The sequence below is a fragment of the Pseudophryne corroboree genome, chromosome 5, assembly GCF_028390025.1.
Source record: "Pseudophryne corroboree isolate aPseCor3 chromosome 5, aPseCor3.hap2, whole genome shotgun sequence".
In the NCBI taxonomy this organism is placed as follows: Eukaryota; Metazoa; Chordata; class Amphibia; order Anura; family Myobatrachidae; genus Pseudophryne; species Pseudophryne corroboree.
In genome coordinates, this window is record NC_086448.1 from 11963403 (window position 1) to 11981317 (window position 17915).

The 17915-nt window shown below is 49.2% G+C and overlaps 1 protein-coding gene across 1 annotated transcript in view; it reads left to right on the forward strand.

The window, feature by feature from the left end:
• The window catches only part of LOC134927087 (alanine aminotransferase 2-like), a 259669-nt gene that overhangs the window by 221602 nt on the left and 20152 nt on the right, over window positions 1-17915 (forward strand). The window lies entirely within an intron of this gene.

Below are 17915 nucleotides of genomic sequence, written 5' to 3' on the forward strand. Positions count from 1 at the left end.
AGGTAGCCACAGCCGTGAACTACCGCACTGTACACTGGTTGATAAAGAGATAGTAGTATACTCGTAACAACTAGTATGACACTATGACGACGGTATAAAGAATGGAAAAAAAACCACGGTTAGGTGGTATATATTATAATAATAATACAATTATGGATGGACGGACTGCCTGCCGACTGCCGACACAGAGGTAGCCACAGCCGTGAACTACCGCACTGTACACTGGTTGATAAAGAGATAGTAGTATACTCGTAACAACTAGTATGACACTATGACGACGGTATAAAGAATGGAAAAAAAACCACGGTTAGGTGGTATATATTATAATAATAATACAATTATGGATGGACGGACTGCCTGCCGACTGCCGACACAGAGGTAGCCACAGCCGTGAACTACCGCACTGTACACTGGTTGATAAAGAGATAGTAGTATACTCGTAACAACTAGTATGACACTATGACGACGGTATAAAGAATGGAAAAAAAAACACGGTTAGGTGGTATATATTATAATAATAATACAATTATGGATGGACGGACTGCCTGCCGACTGCCGACACAGAGGTAGCCACAGCCGTGAACTACCGCACTGTACACTGGTTGATAAAGAGATAGTAGTATACTCGTAACAACTAGTATGACACTATGACGACGGTATAAAGAATGGAAAAAAAACCACGGTTAGGTGGTATATATTATAATAATAATACAATTATGGATGGACGGACTGCCTGCCGACTGCCGACACAGAGGTAGCCACAGCCGTGAACTACCGCACTGTACACTGGTTGATAAAGAGATAGTAGTATACTCGTAACAACTAGTATGACACTATGACGACGGTATAAAGAGTGAAAAAAAAACCACGGTTAGGTGGTATATATTATAATAATAATACAATTATGGATGGACGGACTGCCTGCCGACTGCCGACACAGAGGTAGCCACAGCCGTGAACTACCGCACTGTACACTGGTTGATAAAGAGATAGTAGTATACTCGTAACAACTAGTATGACACTATGACGACGGTATAAAGAATGGAAAAAAAACCACGGTTAGGTGGTATATATTATAATAATAATACAATTATGGATGGACGGACTGCCTGCCGACTGCCGACACAGAGGTAGCCACAGCCGTGAACTACCGCACTGTACACTGGTTGATAAAGAGATAGTAGTATACTCGTAACAACTAGTATGACACTATGACGACGGTATAAAGAATGAAAAAAAAACCACGGTTAGGTGGTATATATTATAATAATAATACAATTATGGATGGACGGACTGCCTGCCGACTGCCGACACAGAGGTAGCCACAGCCGTGAACTACCGCACTGTACACTGGTTGATAAAGAGATAGTAGTATACTCGTAACAACTAGTATGACACTATGACGGTATAAAGAATGAAAAAAAAACCACGGTTAGGTGGTATATATTATAATACAATTATGGATGGACGGACTGCCTGCCGACTGCCGACACAGAGGTAGCCACAGCCGTGAACTACCGCACTGTACACTGGTTGATAAAGAGATAGTAGTATACTCGTAACAACTAGTATGACACTATGACGACGGTATAAAGAATGGAAAAAAAACCACGGTTAGGTGGTATATATTATAATAATAATACAATTATGGATGGACGGACTGCCTGCCGACTGCCGACACAGAGGTAGCCACAGCCGTGAACTACCGCACTGTACACTGGTTGATAAAGAGATAGTAGTATACTCGTAACAACTAGTATGACACTATGACGGTATAAAGAAAGAAAAAAAAATACCACGGTTAGGTGGTATATATTGTAATACAATTATGGATGGACGGACTGCCTGCCGAGTTCCGACTGCCGACACAGAGGTAGCCACAGCCGTGAACTACCGCACTGTACTGTGTCTGCTGCTAATATAGACTGGTTGATAAAGAGATAGTATACAATACATACAACAATATACTACTATACTGGTGGTCAGGCACTGGTCACCACTAGTCACACTGGCAGTGGCACTCCTGCAGCAAAAGTGTGCACTGTTTAATTTTAAATTAATATAATATTATGTACTCCTGGGGGCTCCTGCTATAACAACCTGCAGTGCTCCCCAGTCTCCCCCACAATTATTATAAGCTTTGCCTTTTATACATTGATGTGCAGCACACTGGGCTGAGCTGAGTGCACACAGACTGAGTCACACTGTGTGACTGGCTGCTGCTGTGTATCGTTTTTTTTCAGGCAGAGAACGGATATAGCAGAGAACGGATATATATTAAAATAAATAAAAGTTAACTAACAACAACTGCACTGGTCACTGTGGTAAACTCTGTCTGACTCTGCACAATCTCTCTCTCTCTTCTAATCTAATTTCTAATGGAGAGGACGCCAGCCACGTCCTCTCCCTATCAATCTCAATGCACGTGTGAAAATGGCGGCGACGCGCGGCTCCTTATATAGAATCCGAGTCTCGCGAGAATCCGACAGCGTCATGATGACGTTCGGGCGCGCTCGGGTTAACCGAGCAAGGCGGGAGGATCCGAGTCTGCTCGGACCCGTGAAAAAAACATGAAGTTCGTGCGGGTTCGGTTTCAGAGAAACCGAACCCGCTCATCTCTAGTTATAACCCAGGGGCACCGGCTGGAGAGCTGCGGGTGTTGTGTATAGAGAGGGTGTATGTGCTGGGTAATGTACCCTGGCTGTGTACTACTGAGCTTACTTATCTCTCCTATAAACTCGGACAGCGACCAGATCCTCAGCAGGTGATGAGCGCAGAGTAAATGTGTGTTTTTTATTAGTCTGGATTCTATGGAAATCGGCCTTTTGTAAGTAAACCCCTCGGTGCTGACCCATTCCGGCTTAGGCAAATTATGGAGTTTGCAAGTCATTTAAAAAACTTTTAAATGTCCATCAGTCTCCTGAAATCTGGCATAGTGGGTCCAGCAGCTGACGTTTCTATGGGTATCACGGCTGATGGTGCCCGCTCATCGTGCCTCTTATAGATGGTGATCACCCTCTCATTCTCATTTGCTTGGCCTCCAAGTTCCAACAGTGATTAGACTACGGTATCTTGTAGAGATGAGCGGGTTCGGTTTCTCTGAATCCGAACCCGCACGAACTTCATGTTTTTTTCACGGGTCCGAGCAGACTCGGATCCTCCCGCCTTGCTCGGTTAACCCGAGCGCGCCCGAACGTCATCATGACGCTGTCGGATTCTCGCGAGACTCGGATTCTATATAAGGAGCCGCGCGTCGCCGCCATTTTCACACGTGCATTGAGATTGATAGGGAGAGGACGTGGCTGGCGTCCTCTCCATTTAGATTAGGGTTGAGAGAGAGAGAGAGAGAGAGATTGACCTGAGGCTGTGATACTGTAGAAGAGAGTGCAGAGTTTAGTGACTGACGACCACAGTGACCACCAGACAGTGCAGTTGTTTGTTTTATTTAATATATCCGTTCTCTGCCTGAAAAAAACGATACACACAGTGACTCAGTCACATACCATATCTGTGTGCACTGCTCAGCCCAGTGTGCTGCATCAATGTATATATATATCTGACTGTGCTCAGCTCACACAGCTTATAATTGTGGGGGAGACTGGGGAGCACTGCAGTGCCAGTTATAGGTTATAGCAGGAGCCAGGAGTACATAATATTATATTAAAATTAAACAGTGCACACTTTTGCTGCAGGAGTGCCACTGCCAGTGTGACTAGTGACCAGTGACCTGACCACCAGTATATATAATATTAGTAGTATACTATCTCTTTATCAACCAGTCTATATTAGCAGCAGACACAGTACAGTGCGGTAGTTCACGGCTGTGGCTACCTCTGTGTCGGCACTCGGCAGCCCGTCCATAATTGTATATACCACCTAACCGTGTTTTTTTTTTCTTTCTTTATAGTCATACTAGTTACGAGTATACTATCTCTTTATCAACCAGTCTATATTAGCAGCAGACACAGTACAGTGCGGTAGTTCACGGCTGTGGCTACCTCTGTGTCGGCACTCGGCAGCCCGTCCATAATTGTATATACCACCTAACCGTGGTTTTTTTTTCTTTCTTTATACATACATACTAGTTACGAGTATACTATCTCTTTATCAACCAGTCTATATTAGCAGCAGACACAGTACAGTGCGGTAGTTCACGGCTGTGGCTACCTCTGTGTCGGCACTCGGCAGCCCGTCCATAATTGTATATACCACCTAACCGTGGTTTTTTTTTCTTTCTTTATACATACATACTAGTTACGAGTATACTATCTCTTTATCAACCAGTCTATATATTAGCAGCAGACACAGTACAGTGCGGTAGTTCACGGCTGTGGCTACCTCTGTGTCGGCACTCGGCAGCCCGTCCATAATTGTATATACCACCTAACCGTGGTTTTTTTTCTTTTCTTTATAGTCATACTAGTTACGAGTATACTATCTCTTTATCAACCAGTCTATATTAGCAGCAGACACAGTACAGTGCGGTAGTTCACGGCTGTGGCTACCTCTGTGTCGGCACTCGGCAGCCCGTCCATAATTGTATATACCACCTAACCGTGGTTTTTTTTTCTTTCTTTATACATACATACTAGTTACGAGTATACTATCTCTTTATCAACCAGTCTATATATTAGCAGCAGACACAGTACAGTGCGGTAGTTCACGGCTGTGGCTACCTCTGTGTCGGCACTCGGCAGCCCGTCCATAATTGTATATACCACCTAACCGTGGTTTTTTTTCTTTCTTTATACATACATACTAGTTACGAGTATACTATCTCTTTATCAACCAGTCTATATATTAGCAGCAGACACAGTACAGTGCGGTAGTTCACGGCTGTTGCTACCTCTGTGTCGGCACTCGGCAGCCCGTCCATAATTGTATATACCACCTAACCGTGGTTTTTTTTTCTTTCTTTATACATACATACTAGTTACGAGTATACTATCTCTTTATCAACCAGTCTATATATTAGCAGCAGACACAGTACAGTGCGGTAGTTCACGGCTGTGGCTACCTCTGTGTCGGCACTCGGCAGCCCGTCCATAATTGTATATACCACCTAACCGTGGTTTTTTTTTCTTTCTTTATACATACATACTAGTTACGAGTATACTATCTCTTTATCAACCAGTCTATATATTAGCAGCAGACACAGTACAGTGCGGTAGTTCACGGCTGTGGCTACCTCTGTGTCGGCACTCGGCAGCCCGTCCATAATTGTATACTAGTATCCAATCCATCCATCTCCATTGTTTACCTGAGGTGCCTTTTAGTTGTGCCTATTAAAATATGGAGAACAAAAATGTTGAGGTTCCAAAATTAGGGAAAGATCAAGATCCACTTCCACCTCGTGCTGAAGCTGCTGCCACTAGTCATGGCCGAGACGATGAAATGCCAGCAACGTCGTCTGCCAAGGCCGATGCCCAATGTCATAGTACAGAGCATGTCAAATCCAAAACACCAAATATCAGTAAAAAAAGGACTCCAAAACCTAAAATAAAATTGTCGGAGGAGAAGCGTAAACTTGCCAATATGCCATTTACCACACGGAGTGGCAAGGAACGGCTGAGGCCCTGGCCTATGTTCATGGCTAGTGGTTCAGCTTCACATGAGGATGGAAGCACTCAGCCTCTCGCTAGAAAAATGAAAAGACTAAAGCTGGCAAAAGCAGTAGCACCGCAAAGAACTGTGCGTTCTTCGAAATCCCAAATCCACATAGAGAGTCCGACTCCAATTGTGTCGGTTGCGATGCCTGACCTTCCCAACACTGGACGTGAAGAGCATGCGCCTTCCACCATTTGCACGCCCCCTGCAAGTGATGGAAGGAGCACCCGCAGTCCAGTTCCTGATAGTCAGATTGAAGATGTCAGTGTTGAAGTACACCAGGATGAGGAGGATATGGGTGTTGCTGGCGCTGGGGAGGAAATTGACCAGGAGGATTCTGATGGTGAGGTGGTTTGTTTAAGTCAGGCACCCGGGGAGACACCTGTTGTCCGTGGTAGGAATATGGCCGTTGACATGCCTGGTGAAAATACCAAAAAAATCAGCTCTTCGGTGTGGAAGTATTTCACCAGAAATGCGGACAACAGGTGTCAAGCCGTGTGTTCCCTTTGTCAAGCTGTAATAAGTAGGGGTAAGGACGTTAACCACCTCGGAACATCCTCCCTTATACGTCACCTGCAGCGCATTCATAATAAGTCAGTGACAAGTTCAAAAACTTTGGGTGACAGCGGAAGCAGTCCACTGACCAGTAAATCCCTTCCTCTTGTAACCAAGCTCACGCAAACCACCCCACCAACTCCCTCAGTGTCAATTTCCTCCTTCCCCAGGAATGCCAATAGTCCTGCAGGCCATGTCACTGGCAATTCTGACGAGTCCTCTCCTGCCTGGGATTCCTCCGATGCATCCTTGCGTGTAACGCCTACTGCTGCTGGCGCTGCTGTTGTTGCTGCTGGGAGTCGATGGTCATCCCAGAGGGGAAGTCGTAAGCCCACTTGTACTACTTCCAGTAAGCAATTGACTGTTCAACAGTCCTTTGCGAGGAAGATGAAATATCACAGCAGTCATCCTGCTGCAAAGCGGATAACTGAGGCCTTGACAACTATGTTGGTGTTAGACGTGCGTCCGGTATCCGCCGTTAGTTCACAGGGAACTAGACAATTTATTGAGGCAGTGTGCCCCCGTTACCAAATACCATCTAGGTTCCACTTCTCTAGGCAGGCGATACCGAGAATGTACACGGACGTCAGAAAAAGACTCACCAGTGTCCTAAAAAATGCAGTTGTACCCAATGTCCACTTAACCACGGACATGTGGACAAGTGGAGCAGGGCAGGGTCAGGACTATATGACTGTGACAGCCCACTGGGTAGATGTATGGACTCCCGCCGCAAGAACAGCAGCGGCGGCACCAGTAGCAGCATCTCGCAAACGCCAACTCTTTCCTAGGCAGGCTACGCTTTGTATCACCGCTTTCCAGAATACGCACACAGCTGAAAACCTCTTACGGCAACTGAGGAAGATCATCGCGGAATGGCTTACCCCAATTGGACTCTCCTGTGGATTTGTGGCATCGGACAACGCCAGCAATATTGTGTGTGCATTAAATATGGGCAAATTCCAGCACGTCCCATGTTTTGCACATACCTTGAATTTGGTGGTGCAGAATTTTTTAAAAAACGACAGGGGCGTGCAAGAGATGTTGTCGGTGGCCAGAAGAATTGCGGGACACTTTCGGCGTACAGGCACCACGTACAGAAGACTGGAGCACCACCAAAAACTACTGAACCTGCCCTGCCATCATCTGAAGCAAGAAGTGGTAACGAGGTGGAATTCAACCCTCTATATGCTTCAGAGGTTGGAGGAGCAGCAAAAGGCCATTCAAGCCTATACAATTGAGCACGATATAGTAGGTGGAATGCACCTGTCTCAAGCGCAGTGGAGAATGATTTCAACGTTGTGCAAGGTTCTGATGCCCTTTGAACTTGCCACACGTGAAGTCAGTTCAGACACTGCCAGCCTGAGTCAGGTCATTCCCCTCATCAGGCTTTTGCAGAAGAAGCTGGAGACATTGAAGGAGGAGCTAACACGGAGCGATTCCGCTAGGCATGTGGGACTTGTGGATGGAGCCCTTAATTCGCTTAACAAGGATTCACGGGTGGTCAATCTGTTGAAATCAGAGCACTACATTTTGGCCACCGTGCTCGATCCTAGATTTAAAGCCTACCTTGGATCTCTCTTTCCGGCAGACACAAGTCTGCTGGGGTTGAAAGACCTGCTGGTGACAAAATTGTCAAGTCAAGCGGAACGCGACCTGTCAACATCTCCTCCTTCACATTCTCCCGCAACTGGGGGTGCGAGGAAAAGGCTCAGAATTCCGAGCCCACCCGCTGGCGGTGATGCAGGGCAGTCTGGAGCGACTGCTGATGCTGACATCTGGTCCGGACTGAAGGACCTGACAACGATTACGGACATGTCGTCTACTGTCACTGCATATGATTCTCTCAACATTGATAGAATGGTGGAGGATTATATGAGTGACCGCATCCAAGTAGGCACGTCACACAGTCCGTACTTATACTGGCAGGAAAAAGAGGCAATTTGGAGGCCCTTGCACAAACTGGCTTTATTCTACCTAAGTTGCCCTCCCACAAGTGTGTACTCCGAAAGAGTGTTTAGTGCCGCCGCTCACCTTGTCAGCAATCGGCGTACGAGGTTACATCCAGAAAATGTGGAGAAGATGATGTTCATTAAAATGAATTATAATCAATTCCTCCGCGGAGACATTGACCAGCAGCAATTGCCTCCACAAAGTACACAGGGAGCTGAGATGGTGGATTCCAGTGGGGACGAATTGATAATCTGTGAGGAGGGGGATGTACACGGTGATATATCGGAGGGTGATGATGAGGTGGACATCTTGCCTCTGTAGAGCCAGTTTGTGCAAGGAGAGATTAATTGCTTCTTTTTTGGGGGGGGTCCAAACCAACCCGTCATATCAGTCACAGTCGTGTGGCAGACCCTGTCACTGAAATGATGGGTTGGTTAAAGTGTGCATGTCCTGTTTTGTTTATACAACATAAGGGTGGGTGGGAGGGCCCAAGGACAATTCCATCTTGCACCTCTTTTTTCTTTTCTTTTTCTTTGCATCATGTGCTGTTTGGGGAGGGTTTTTTGGAAGGGACATCCTGCGTGACACTGCAGTGCCACTCCTAGATGGGCCCGGTGTTTGTGTCGGCCACTAGGGTCGCTTATCTTACTCACACAGCTACCTCATTGCGCCTCTTTTTTTCTTTGCGTCATGTGCTGTTTGGGGAGGGTTTTTTGGAAGGGACATCCTGCGTGACACTGCAGTGACACTCCTAGATGGGCCCGGTGTTTGTGTCGGCCACTAGGGTCGCTTATCTTACTCACACAGCTACCTCATTGCGCCTCTTTTTTTCTTTGCGTCATGTGCTGTTTGGGGAGGGTTTTTTGGAAGGGACATCCTGCGTGACACTGCAGTGCCACTCCTAGATGGGCCCGGTGTTTGTGTCGGCCACTAGGGTCGCTAATCTTACTCACACAGCTACCTCATTGCGCCTCTTTTTTTCTTTGCGTCATGTGCTGTTTGGGGAGGGTTTTTTGGAAGGGCCATCCTGCGTGACACTGCAGTGCCACTCCTAGATGGGCCCGGTGTTTGTGTCGGCCACTAGGGTCGCTTATCTTACTCACACAGCGACCTCGGTGCAAATTTTAGGACTAAAAATAATATTGTGAGGTGTGAGGTATTCAGAATAGACTGAAAATGAGTGGAAATTATGGTTTTTGAGGTTAATAATACTTTGGGATCAAAATGACCCCCAAATTCTATGATTTAAGCTGTTTTTTAGTGTTTTTTGAAAAAAACACCCGAATCCAAAACACACCCGAATCCGACAAAAAAAATTCGGTGAGGTTTTGCCAAAACGCGTTCGAACCCAAAACACGGCCGCGGAACCGAACCCAAAACCAAAACACAAAACCCGAAAAATTTCAGGCGCTCATCTCTAGTATCTTGGGACCTTCCACTGTTCTCATCCATCCCGTGCGTTCTCCTGAGTAACTCGGCCTCCTCAGTTTGGTGATGAAAAACTGCCTCTGATTATCCCATTACTGCCATCAATATCTGCCAGGTGATTAATTGTCCATCGTCCTGGAATAGGGGCTGGTCACCCATCCTCAAGCAACCTGAGCAGGTCTACTCCACAACGCCCTGGGAACCACCTGCCACTGAATCCACAGCTGAGCAGCGGGTGGGCGGGCAATGCACTGCCATCACACAGAACTTTTCCCCCAACACATTGCAATAATCTAGCAAATACCCTGCACTCTACATAATATGTGGGTATGTCTCACGCATGTTGCTGAAAGCCGCTAATCCCAAAATGCACAGCCATCCACCCAGGAGATCATACTCCAAGAAACTGCACCTGCAATAGGACTGGTGCAAGCTTCGATGATGCAACCAATGGTGGCGTCTAAAGATACACAGAGATGCAAATACACTGTCTCAAGTCGCTGCAAGTGGGCGCTTCAGTTGTGTCAAAATGAGCCACGGCATTAGCATAAGACGCACGCGCAAAATACGCGCCCGTTTCTGTGTCCAGCTCACAATCAGGCCCTCAGTATTTATAAATGGAAAGCTCCCCTCCCTTACAGGCGCCCAGCTCCCCTCCCTTACAGGCGCCCAGATTGCCCCCCTTACAGGCACCCAGCTCTCCTCCCTTACAGGAACCCAGCTCCCTTCCCTTACAGGAAACCAGCTCCCTTCCCTTACAGGAACCCAGCTCCCTTCCCTTACAGGCACCCAGCTCTCCTCCCTTACAGGAACCCAGCTCCCTTCCCTTACAGGAAACCAGCTCCCTTCCCTTACATGTGCCAAGCTCCAATCCCTTATAGGAACCCAGCTCCCTTCCCTTACAGGAACCCAGCTCCCTTTCCTTACAGGAACCCAGCCCCTTTTCCTTACATGTGCCAAGCTCCCATCCCTTATAGGAACCCAGCTCCCTTCCCTTACAGGAAACCAGCTCCCTTCCCTTACAGGAACCCAGCTCTCTTCCCTTTTTCCCTTACATGCACCCAGCTCTCCTCCCTTACAGGAAGTCAGCTCCCTTCCCTTACAGGAAACCATCTCCCTTCCCTTACAGGAACCCAGCTCCCTTTCCTTACAGGAACCCAGCTCTCTTCCCTTTTTCCCTTACATGCACCCAGCTCTCCTCCCTTACAGGCGCCCAGCTCCTCTCCCTTACAGGAAACCATCTCCCTTCCTTTACAGGAACCTAGCTCTCTTCCCTTATAGGAACCCAGCTCCCTTCCCTTACAGGAAACCAGCTCCCTTCCCTTACAGGAACCCAGCTCCCTTCCCTTACAGGAACCCAGCTCTCCTCCCTTACAGGCGCCCAGCTCCCCTCCCTTACAGGCGCCCAGCTCCCCACCCTTGCAGGAACCTAGCTCTCTTCTCTTATAGGAACCCAGCTCCCTTCCCTTACAGGAAACCAGCTCCCTTCACTTACAGGAAACCCAGCTCCCTTCCCTTACAGGAAACCAGCTCCCTTCCCTTACAGGAAACCAGCTCCCTTCCCTTACAGGAACCCAGCTCCCCTCCCTTACAGGAACCCAGCTCCCTTCCCTTACAGGAACCCAGCTCCCTTCCCTAACAGGAACCCACCTCCATTCCCTTACAGAAACCCAGCTCTCTTTCCTTCTTCCCTTACATGCACCCAGCTCTCCTCCCTTACAGGAACCCAGCTCCCTTCCATTACAGGAAACCATCTCCCTTCCTTAACAGGAACCCAGCTCCCTTCCCTTACAGGAACCCAGCTCCCTTCCCTTTTTCCCTTACATGCACCCAGCTCTCCTCCCTTACAGGAACCCAGCTCCCTTCCCTTACAGGAACCCAGCTCCCTAACCTTACAGGAACCCACCTCCATTCCCTTACAGAAACCCAGCTCTCTTTCCTTCTTCCCTTACATGCACCCAGCTCTCCTCCCTTACAGGAAACCAGCTCCCTTTCATTACAGGAAACCATCTCCCTTCCCTTACAGGAACCCAGCTCTCTTCCCTTATAGGAAACCAGCTCCCTTCCCTTATAGGAAACCAGCTCCCTTCCCTTACAGGAAACCAGCTTCCTTCCCTTACAGGAACCCAGCTCCCTTCACTTACAGGAACCCAGCTCCCTTTCCTTACACGTGCCAAGCTCCCATCCCTTATAGGAACCCAGCTCCCTTCCCTTATAGGAACCCAGCTCCCTTCCCTTACAGGAACCCAGCTCCCTTCCATTACAGGAACCCAGCTCCCCTCCAGTACAGAACCCCAGCTCCCTTTCCTTACATATGCCAAGCTCCCATCCCTTATAGGAACCCAGCTCCCTTCCCTTACAGGAACCCAGTTCCCTTCCATTACAGGAAACCATCTCCCTTCCCTTACAGGAACCCAGCTCCCTTCCCTTACAGGAACCCAGGTCTCTTTCCTTTTTCCCTTACATGTACCTAGCTCTCCTCCCTTACAGTAACCCAGCTCCCTTCCCTTACATGAACCCAGCTTTCTTCCCTTTTTCCCATACATGCACCCAGCTCTCCTCCCTTACAGGAACCCAGCTCCCTTCCCTTACAGGAAACCATCTCCCTTCCCTTACATGTACCCAGCTCCCTCCCTTACAGGAACCCAGCTCCCTCCCTTACAGGAACCCAGCTCCCTTCCATTACAGGAAACCATCTCCCTTCCCTTACAGGAACCCAGCTCTCTTCCCTTATAGGAAACCAGCTCCCTTCCCTTACAGGAAACCAACTTCCCTCCCTTACAGGAACCCAGCTCCCTTTCCTTACAGGAATCCAGCTCCCCTCCCTTACAGGAACCCAGCTCCCTCTCCTTACATGTGCCAAGCTCCCATCCCTTATAGGAACCCAGCTCCCTTCCCTTACAGGAACCCAGTGTTAGGGTCTCCTGCCCTGTGCTGCCACGTCGTCATGGCAACCGGGAGACAAGTGCTAGTGGAGTAACCTGAGCGCAGCTGATACTCCGGTTCGGGTCTTTTGCTGTGCAGTGGTTATAGGCTCTGTGCACGGCAGGGGATCCGGTGCTGGTTTTTGTGCTCACAGTCTGTGAGGTCTGAGTGGGGCGTGGACAGCACCTGCTTTATAAGGTCTCTTTTCAGGGTAAGCAGATGCTGCTGAATCTTTGTTGGTTAGTCAGTTCATGAAAGTTAGCCAGTACTGTGTAGCTTTGTATTTGTTTGTTGCTTACTGCAAATAGGCCTGGGGATTTGGTATTACACTCTGCCAATCCAGACCTAGCAGTAAGACTGGAGTCAGTCGTTTAGCTTGCTGGGGTTCTGTTACTACTCTGTGAACTTAGCAAGTTTGCGGCTGTATTCTAAGACTTGCCTGTCTAATCCTGTCTCACTGTGCTAGGTGTCAGGGGTCAGTTTAGTGGCAGTAAGCTAAAACCTGTGCACTGCAAGTGAGAAATAGGATTGTGGAGACTCTCCTTGTGTCTATCATTCCATCTCTGACCAAGGAGTTTACTGCCACACCCGTTGGTAACCCTTTAGGGTTTTGCTGTTGCCCTTAGCAACAGCATTTCGGGTTCTCTATGTATTAAAACACAACATCTTGCTTTTTCCATCTGTGCAGTTCTAATACAAGGGAGATACCCAGTTCCTTAGCCTCTGGGCTTCTCTGTTCACTTTGTGTGTATTTTGTTACCCTATTACCTTCTGTGTACGTTATGTCATATTCCCCAGTTTGTCTGTGAGTCCATTTGTTTTGCATAACAGTTCAAACACCAGTACATTCCTGCAGACACTGGAGTGCATAACAGTTCTGACACCAGTACTTTCCTGCAGGCACTGGTGTGCATAACACCCAGCTCTCTTCCCTTTTTCCCTTACATGCACCCAGCTCTCCTCCCTTACAGGCGCCCAGCTCCCCTCCCTTACAGGCGCCCAGCTCCCCACCCTTGCAGGAACCTAGCTCTCTTCTCTTATAGGAACCCAGCTCCCTTCCCTTACAGGAAACCAGCTCCCTTTCATTACAGGAAACCATCTCCCTTCACTTACAGGAAACCCAGCTCCCTTCCCTTACAGGAAACCAGCTCCCTTCCCTTACAGGAAACCAGCTCCCTTCCCTTACAGGAACCCAGCTCCCCTCCCTTACAGGAACCCAGCTCCCTTCCCTTACAGGAACCCAGCTCCCTTCCCTTACAGGAACCCACCTCCATTCCCTTACAGAAACCCAGCTCTCTTTCCTTCTTCCCTTACATGCACCCAGCTCTCCTCCCTTACAGGAACCCAGCTCCCTTCCATTACAGGAAACCATCTCCCTTCCTTAACAGGAACCCAGCTCCCTTCCCTTACAGGAACCCAGCTCCCTTCCCTTACAGGAACCCACCTCCATTCCCTTACAGAAACCCAGCTCTCTTTCCTTCTTCCCTTACATGCACCCAGCTCTCCTCCCTTACAGGAACCCAGCTCCCTTCCATTACAGGAAACCATCTCCCTTCCTTAACAGGAACCCAGCTCCCTTCCCTTACAGGAACCCAGCTCCCTTCCCTTACAGGAACCCACCTCCATTCCCTTACAGAAACCCAGCTCTCTTTCCTTCTTCCCTTACATGCACCCAGCTCTCCTCCCTTACAGGAAACCAGCTCCCTTTCATTACAGGAAACCATCTCCCTTCCCTTACAGGAACCCAGCTCTCTTCCCTTATAGGAAACCAGCTCCCTTCCCTTATAGGGACCCAGCTCCCCTCCCTTACAGGAAACCAGCTTCCTTCCCTTACAGGAACCCAGCTCCCTTCCCTTACAGGAACCCACCTCCATTCCCTTACAGAAACCCAGCTCTCTTTCCTTCTTCCCTTACATGCACCCAGCTCTCCTCCCTTACAGGAAACCAGCTCCCTTCCATTACAGGAAACCATCTCCCTTCCTTAACAGGAACCCAGCTCCCTTCCCTTACAGGAACCCAGCTCTCTTCCCTTTTTCCCTTACATGCACCCAGCTCTCCTCCCTTACAGGAACCCAGCTCCCTTCCCTTACAGGAACCCAGCTCCCTTCCCTTACAGGAACCAACCTCCATTCCCTTACAGAAACCCAGCTCTCTTTCCTTCTTCCCTTACATGCACCCAGCTCTCCTCCCTTACAGGAAACCAGCTCCCTTTCATTACAGGAAACCATCTCCCTTTCCTTACAGGAACCCAGCTCTCTTCCCTTATAGGAAACCAGCTCCCTTCCCTTATAGGAAACCAGCTCCCCTCCCTTACAGGAACCCAGCTCCATTTCCTTACATGTGCCAAGCTCCCATCCCTTATAGGAACCCAGCTCCCTTCCCTTATAGGAACCCAGCTCCCTTCCCTTACAGGAACCCAGCTCCCTTCCATTACAGGAACCCAGCTCCCCTCCAGTACAGAACCCCAGCTCCCTTTCCTTACATATGCCAAGCTCCCATCCCTTATAGGAACCCAGCTCCCTTCCCTTACAGGAACCCAGCTCCCTTCCATTACAGGAAACCATCTCCCTTCCCTTACAGGAACCCAGCTCCCTTCCCTTACAGGAACCCAGGTCTCTTTCCTTTTTCCCTTACATGCACCTAGCTCTCCTCCCTTACAGTAACCCAGCTCCCTTCCCTTACATGAACCCAGCTTTCTTCCCTTTTTCCCATACATGCACCCAGCTCTCCTTCCTTACAGGAACCCAGCTCCCTTCCCTTACAGGAAACCATCTCCCTTCCCTTACATGTACCCAGCTCTCTTCCCTTATAGGAAACCAGCTCCCTTCCCTTACAGGAAACCAACTTCCCTCCCTTACAGGAACCCAGCTCCCTTTCCTTACAGGAACCCAGCTCCCCTCCCTTACAGGAACCCAGCTCCCTCTCCTTACATGTGCCAAGCTCCCATCCCTTATAGGAACCCAGCTCCCTTCCCTTACAGGAACCCAGCTCCCTTCCATTACAGGAACCTAGCTCCCCTCTTTTACAGGAACTCAGCTCCCTTTCCTTACATGTGCCAAGCTCCCATCCCTTATAGGAACCCAGCTCCCTTCCCTTACAGGAACCCAGCTCCCTTCCATTACAGGAAACCATCTCACTTCCCTTACAGGAACCCAGCTCCCTTCCCTTACAGGAACCCAGCTCCCTCCCTTACAGGAACCCAGCTCCCTTCCATTACAGGAAACCATCTCCCTTCCCTTACAGGAACCCAGCTCTCTTCCCTTATAGGAAACCAGCTCCCTTCCCTTACAGGAAACCAACTTCCCTCCCTTACAGGAACCCAGCTCCCTTTCCTTACAGGAACCCAGCTCCCCTCCCTTACAGGAACCCAGCTCCCTCTCCTTACATGTGCCAAGCTCCCATCCCTTATAGGAACCCAGCTCCCTTCCCTTACAGGAACCCAGCTCCCTTCCATTACAGGAACCTAGCTCCCCTCTTTTACAGGAACTCAGCTCCCTTTCCTTACATGTGCCAAGCTCCCATCCCTTATAGGAACCCAGCTCCCTTCCCTTACAGGAACCCAGCTCCCTTCCATTACAGGAAACCATCTCACTTCTCTTACAGGAACCCAGCTCCCTTCCCTTACAGGAACCCAGCTCCCTTCCCTTACAGGAACCCAGCTCCCTTCCCTTACAGGAACCCATCTCCCTTCCCTTACATGAACCCAGCTCCCCTCCCTTACAGGAACCCAGCTCCCTTCCCTTACAGGAACCCAGATCCCTTCCCTTACAGGGACCCAGCTCTCTTCCCTTTTTCCCTTACATGCACCCAGCTCTCCTTCCTTACAGGAACCCAGCTCCCTACCCTTACAGAAAACCATCTCCCTTCCCTTACATGAACCAAGCTCCCATCCCTTACAGGAACCCAGCTCTCTTCCCTTTTTCCCTTACATGCACCCAGCTTTCCTCCCTTACAGGAACCCAGCTCTCTTCCCTTCCCTTACATGCACCCAGCTCTCCTCCCTTACTGGAACCCAGCTCCCTTCCATTACAGTAAACCATCTCCCTTCCCTTACATGCACCCAGCTCTCCTCCCTTACAGGAACCCAGCTCCCTTCCCTTACAGAAAACCATCTCCCTTCCCTTACATGAACCAAGCTCCCTTCCCTTACAGGAACCCAGCTCTCTTCCCTTTTTCCCTTACATGCACCCAGCTTTCCTCCCTTACAGGAACCCAGCTCTCTTCCCTTCCCTTACATGCACCCAGCTCTCCTCCCTTACTGGAACCCAGCTCCCTTCCATTACAGTAAACCATCTCCCTTCCCTTACATGCACCCAGCTCTCCTTCCTTACAGGAACCCAGCTCCCTACCCTTACAGAAAACCATCTCCCTTCCCTTACATGAACCAAGCTCCCTTCCCTTACAGGAACCCAGCTCTCTTCCCTTTTTCCCTTACATGCACCCAGCTTTCCTCCCTTACAGGAACCCAGCTCTCTTCCCTTCCCTTACATGCACCCAGCTCTCCTCCCTTACTGGAACCCAGCTCCCTTCCATTACAGTAAACCATCTCCCTTCCCTTACATGCACCCAGCTCTCCTCCCTTACAGGAACCCAGCTCCCTTCCCTTACAGGAACCCAGATCCCTTCCCTTACAGGGACCCAGCTCTCTTCCCTTTTTCCCTTACATGCACCCAGCTCTCCTTCCTTACAGGAACCCAGCTCCCTACCCTTACAGAAAACCATCTCCCTTCCCTTACATGAACCAAGCTCCCTTCCCTTACAGGAACCCAGCTCTCTTCCCTTTTTCCCTTACATGCACCCAGCTTTCCTCCCTTACAGGAACCCAGCTCTCTTCCCTTCCCTTACATGCACCCAGCTCTCCTCCCTTACAGGAACCCAGCTCCCTTCCATTACAGTAAACCATCTCCCTTCCCTTACATGCACCCAGCTCTCCTCCCTTACAGGAACCCAGCTCCCTTCCCTTACAGGAACCCAGCTCTCTTCCCTTCTTCCCTTACATGCACCCAGCTCTCCTCCCTTACAGGAACCCTGCTCCCTTCCCTTACATGCATCCAGCTCCCTTTCCTTACAGGAACCCAGCTCCCTTCCATTACAGGAAACCATCTCCCTACCCTTACAGGAACCTAGCTCCCTTCCCTTACAGGAACTCAGCTCCCTTCCCTTACAGCAGAGGTTCCCAAACTGTGTGCCGTGGCTCCCTGGGATGCCTCGGAACACTTGCAGGGGTGCCCTGGGTTGGTGGTCCAGGACCAATTCAAATTATTCATGGTCAATATAATAGGCAAAACCAGTGCTGGTGGCTGCCAGTCATAAAATATGTGGCCAAACAGAAGCAAATCTTGTCCCTCACCACACAACTGACCCCAAGGATGACATCTAAACACGATCTACTTAATGTAATATTTATTTCTAAATTTCTCAATAAGAAATTTTTGGCCTAGGGGTGCCAT